This window comes from Aegilops tauschii, chromosome 5 (assembly GCF_002575655.3).
Source record: "Aegilops tauschii subsp. strangulata cultivar AL8/78 chromosome 5, Aet v6.0, whole genome shotgun sequence".
In the NCBI taxonomy this organism is placed as follows: domain Eukaryota; kingdom Viridiplantae; phylum Streptophyta; class Magnoliopsida; order Poales; family Poaceae; genus Aegilops; species Aegilops tauschii.
Genome location: NC_053039.3, coordinates 289,719,016 through 289,725,343, shown reverse-complemented (window position 1 = coordinate 289,725,343; position 6,328 = coordinate 289,719,016).

The following is a 6,328-nucleotide window of genomic DNA, read 5'->3' as shown; positions in this document are numbered from 1 at the left end:
TCACCTTTAAACCTGTCCAGCATCACCTGCCCGATCTACTTCAAATATACTAACAGGTCACTGTTACCTTTATGCAGCTGGCAAAAACTACAAGGACGGTGTTTCTTCTGGATCTAACAGCTTGGCCAACCAAGATACTGGACTGAAGCATTGCTATGATCTTGTAAGTGCGTCTCTCTCTCTTGTATTGTTGTGTGCCTGCCAGCATGCTTTGCTAGGATTTTCGACCAGTAATCCCTTTGTGCAGACAATGATTTCTACTATTGGCTGCTAAATTGGATATGTCATACATGATACTACCTCGACCTCCGTTCCTAAATATAAGACTTTCTAGAGATGCCACTATAGGCTACATACGGAGCAAAATGAGTGAATCTACACTCGAAAATGCATATATATACATCTGTATGTGGTCCATACTAGAATCTCTACAAAGACATATATTTAGGAACAGAGGCAGTACATTACACAAAATTGTAGGTGGCATGTAGGAATTCCAGTGCACTACATTAGGCTCCCTTAGAGTGCCTGCTAGTCTAGCACACAGAGTCATGGCTAGTTTATGCTACGCACACAATCATTAATAGGTGGTTTAAATATGCGCAAGGGATATGCAATGTATTATCATGTAGAGATGTCTGAAATTAGCCGCGTCAACTTGCAGATAGGGTTACACAATGAAAAAGTACAAGATGTATGTGGCAATTTCATGGAACATCGCAAAAAAAGGAGAGGCAGCGGTGAGCCTATATAGTGAACTATGGTAGGTCACTCCTCCATTGCAATCATCGTGACATGTTATTTGTATGTCAGTTCTATTGGCCAAGTTTCTTAGGGACAGTTATTACGAGTTATCCTAAGAAAATAAGCACCTGTGAATATAAGCTCCAGGTAATAAGCCAACCAGTTCTTTTCATTGCCTTCCTTTTCAGCTTATCTTTGGTATGGTCAGTGAAAAGTCTAGATTGCATTATATTTTTTCATTTTGCTGCCCATATGAAAAATAATTTGACTCGCAAACATCACAAATTGAACCAAGTGCAGTAATTAATATGATAGGAAAACAAACCATCACTATTTGCTCAAAATGCAAATACAGAGATGCCATCTACTTGGCACAATCTACTTTGCTCAATGTCCTCCATGGAGATCCCATTGCCTAATTTAAACGAAGAACGCATGACCCACATTTAAATGAAGAACAATTATTTATTAAAATTCGATGGTCCTAGTGGCTGGTTATTATCATATAGCAGCACCACCTGAAAGCATCATATAGCAGCAGCAGCTCATAGCAACTCATCATACAGCAGCAGTGTGCAATTCATCATATACTAGCAGAGCTCATAGCAATTCATCATATAGCAGCAGCAGGAGCAGCTCATAGAAATTCATCATATAGCAGCAGCAGGAGCAGCTCATAGCAATTCATCATACAACAGCAGCAGGAGCAGCTTATAGCAACTCATCATATAGCAGCAGCAGCTCATAGCAATTCTTCATATAGCAGCAGCAGCTCATACCAATTCATGATATAGCAGCAGCAGGAGCAGCTCATAGTAATGCATCATATAGTAGCAGCAAAAGCAGCTCATAGCAATTCATCGTATAGTGGATCAGAATGAAAATTTGGCAAAAAATCAGAGGAGATCCTCACCTTGCTGGATGAGCTCATCCTTCAACAGCACCTCAAGGCCACGGCCTGGGAGGAGGGGAGAATATGGTGCCTTCTGCTGTAGTGTGGCATCAGCCGTAGTTGTGCGGCACCCGCCAGAGTAGTGCGTTGGATGGACCACAGTGGAGCAGCTGCTGGATACCATGAGAATGAGGGGCGGCGCCAGAGGAAGGAGCAGCCGGGGAGATTTGCCCATACCTGCCGGCCATGTAGCCTAGCTGGACAGAGCATCGTCGAGGACCAGGCCAGATGGGACCATAGGCGACGGCTCGCTGGAGGAACCCTAGGACTCCAGGCAGGGGATCGAGGTAGAGGGAAAGGGGAGAGGAGATGCAAGCGGGCAGGGTAATGAACACTTGCGTGTTTGTTTTTACTTGAGGGTCAAGTGTGACGTGGGCGTGAGCAGTTGCATTTTGAGTGTAATATAGGCAGACAACAGAGTCATTTCACTATTCCCCTTCCCTTCAATTTTTAGTGAGCTTCTACCCGAAACACCCCCCTCCAAAGCGAAATAAGTTAAGCCCAAGCCCATAATTCGAAAATGACTTCTTTACATCTTTTATGGCTTATATTGACAATAAGCCCTAAAAAGGCGGAATCAAACTGGCCCTTAACCTGCAATTCAATTGTGCGTGCAATGATGAATCACTCATGCCTGCTATAGTGTACATTTAGGCATCATCATACATGGCATAACCTAATACATGTGCATTCCATTGTAGAATCTGGAATATGCAATGTTTATGTTAGTTCATACGTTGCACATGATGTTTAAATGCCCCTTAAATCTGGTCAGTCAAGTGATGGTCTTTAAGCCTCCTTGTTTGCTTCTTTTGTTGATATGTAAGATTTGCTCACACATCTGTTCAATTGTTGTTTGCATCAGCCAGCCATACTAGGACTGTTTACTTTGATTACTTGTTGTTCTTGACCTAACACTCTAACAGAGCTTGTCAACGATTTAAACACTAACGGCTGCTGTAGTGGGGCCTTGTCTAACTCATAGGTGACATAAAGGTTGGTTGTACACTAAAGTAGGCTCTCCAAGAGTACCTGGAGATCCAGTTCGAAGGTATGCCTAGTTTTTACATAGTGCAGACATAGTAAATGCTCATTTCATTGTGTGCAAGTGCAAGAGATGTGGCATGTTTCATTATGTGGTATTGTTTTGTTATAATCTCATCCTTTTGTGTTGTTCACAGACTCGAAAGTATGCATATTTATATTCCAAGGAGACGAGTAACTAGTTTGTGTCACTTGTAGAGGGGGTGCAATGAAGATAAGATTGAGGATTTCCAAGTACAAGATGTTAGGAAGGAGCCTTGCAAGAGAAGTAGGAGCTGCGCTGAGCCTGTTCAACCAGTTAAGGTAAGTCACTTTATCCAACTCAACATTTCAATTCCTTGTTTGTTTCAGGCATAGTTAATTTGCTCTTTTCAATTGCTTTATTTGTCCTCAGTTAATGAGATGCCCAAACAATGATGCCTGATGTTGGGTACTTGTATAAATATTAGTTGACATAATTAAAGGCCTTACCATTTATTGCATGAGGCTGACAATCTAGTTTATACTAGGCTAATGATTGCATAGTTTTGCTTGTTGTAGTAGGTTTGTATGAATCCCTTTGTTGTTCATTATGCTCCCTAAGACTTTAATTGAGCTACAGAATGGCCAGCTGCTTGCTTACTTATACGCAACATGCTGTCTAAATTTGTAACTTGTCTGTGTTTTGGATTGGGCCCCAACATCATGCTCCTCTGGTGAGCTAAGAGAGATTTCGGTATGCAGGCTGCACAGACTACCTTTTTTATAATTTTTAAAATATCACCTGCTTATGCTTCATGATGTGTAACATTATTGTTAGTCCTGTTTTGCCATGTACAAATTCTGTCTTGCTCGCTTCACTGTTGTAACTATATTTTTGCCCTAGTCATTTGTACTTACAGAAACATTTTAGGATGAAGTGACGTCAACACAAAGATCTGCGAGCAGTGCGGCATGGCCGTTACCGAATGATTATGGATTGGAATTGGAATGTGCTGATGTTCTCGAGCATCAACTAGAGGTGGCAAGACAACGTGTACATGATTCTCAACGTACAATCAACAAGTTGAGACTGGACATGCAGGTATTAGTGCAGGAGTCAAAAAATGAAACAAGACACTGAGGTAACCACGAAGGAATTGGAGATTTTCCAGACTGAAATTTGTGCTATCTGAATCCGGCCAATCCTTTTTTCTGAAGAGATTATAGTTCAAATGGTAAGTTCTTTTGATGCATGTCCATGATGTATGAGCTTTATTTGTCTAGCGTATGTAATTTGCTGTTTGTGTACGCTTTATAATCACTGGTGCCGAACTATAATGCCCAGTGGGTATACTCAGCTGTAATTTCTTTATTGTATAGTGTAGGATTATTCTACGTTTCTATGCTTTTTATTGTATAGTGTATGTTTTTTAGAGGCGATAGTATAGAGTAGGGTAATTCTTGAATATGCTATATCGTTGAAACAGGGGCCAACACGCCCAAACATTTCCTGGACGCCATACAAACGAACAAACATGTGCAGTCAAAGCGGGCCTTAATTGGGCTGGTCAAAATAATATTAAGTGGATCCCAAATGGGCCCACCGTAACAGCGGCTCTTAGCAGGCCGTCAACAGGCCTAAAGCTCGATAGGGCCGTATAAATGGAAATGGCCTGCGGGCCTTTAGCAGGACGAAATACATGTCAATTTTTTCTCGGCCCTTTCACTTTACGGGCCAGTAAGAGGCCGAAAGTGTTATGGGCCAGAGGAGGCCCAATTTGCAAACTGGGCTTTTAACAGGCCGAAAGTCGCGTTGGGCTGAAATGATGCCCTACGGAACGTGGGCCCCTAATGGACCTAAAGTCAAAGGCCCAACTGTTGTGCGGGCCCTGAACAGGCCGAGGGACAAAATGGGCTAAGAGTTGGCCCATTAGCCGAACGGGCCGAGGACAGGCCTAAAGTCATAGCGGGCTAGAGTTGGCCCAACTGCAGAATGGGCCGAGAAAAGGCCGAAAGACGTTCTGGGCCGTCAACGGGCTGGAACTGACGATGGGCTGCTAATAGGCTGAAAGAATCTTGGGCCGCAATTGGGACCAAAAACGTAGCGGGCTGTTAACGGGCTTAAACTGACGATGGACTGGAAATTGTCGAATATAGAATGGGCCTTTGATGGGCCGATTCTGTGTAACTTGTATGGGCCGTACTTTTCAATGGGCCTGACTCAAGTAGGCCGCTAATGGGCCGGCTCGCTTATTTTGACAGGCCCGGCCTTTTCACCGGAATGGGCCTATGTTGGGCCGTGCCACGTGTCGACGTATCATAGGCGCCTCCTGTCCAATGAGTGGATGACATCTGTCCCAGCGGTGAGCTAGCACGTGTTTCCTCCGGCCAATGAGAATTTTACATGTGGAAAATCCCCAGTGGTCCAGTCCGTTAATTGGTTATCGGATCCAAAACCGGACCCGATAGCTTAACGGCGAGCCGTTACGGTCGATGCCACGTGTCGGTCACCCTTGACGAAAGCACTTCTATGACGCGTGTTTTATCGTCATGGAAGTGGACACTTCCGTGATGATAATTTTTAATGCCATGGAACACTTCGACGACAACACAGGTATGACTATCTTGATTATGTCATAAATTTGTCATGGATGTACATGCATGACAGAAAACGTGACCTACTATGACAAACACGTATCATCTCGGAAGTGTATTTTTTTGTAGTGAAGGGGGCCGGCCCCCCTTTCCTTCTCTCCTTCTCCCCCTTCCTTCCCTCTCCTACTCCAACTAGGGAAGGGGGAATCCTACTCCCACTGGGAGTAGGACTCCCCCCTTGGGCGCGCCTAGGAGGCCGGCCCTCTCCCCCTCCTCCACTCCTTTATATACGGGGGAGGGGGCACCCCATAGACACACAAGTTGATCATTGATCTCTTAGCCGTGTGCGGTGCCCCCCTCCACCATAATCCACCTCGATCATATCATTGCAGTGCTTAGACGAAGCCCTGCGCCGGTAGCTTCATCATCACCGTCATCACGCCGTCATGCTGACGAAGCTCTCCCTCGACACTCAGCTGGATCAAGAGTTCGTGGGACGTCACCAAGCCTTACGTGTGCAGATCGCGGTGGTGCCGTACTTTCGGTACTAGGATCGGTCGGATCGTGAAGACGTACGACTACATCAACTGCGTTGTCATAACGCTTCCACTTACGGTCTACGAGGGTACATGGAGTACACTCTCCCCTCTCGTTGCTATGCATCACCATGATCTTGCGTGTGCATAGGAATTTTTTTGACATTACAACGTTCCCCAACAGTGGCATCCGAGCCAGGTTTATGCGTAGATGTTATATGCATGAGTAGAACACAAGTGAGTTGTGGGCGATAATAGTCATACTGCTTACCAGCATGTCATACTTTGATTCGGTGGTATTGTTGGATGAAGCGGCCCGGATCGACATTACGCGTACACTTACGCGAGACTGGTTCTACCGATGTGCTTTGCACACAGGTGGCTGGCGGGTGTCGGTTTCTCCAACTTTAGTTGAATCGAGTGTGGCTAAGCCCGGTCCTTGTTGAAGGTTAAAACATCACATACTGGACGAAAAATCGTTGTGGTTTTGATGCGT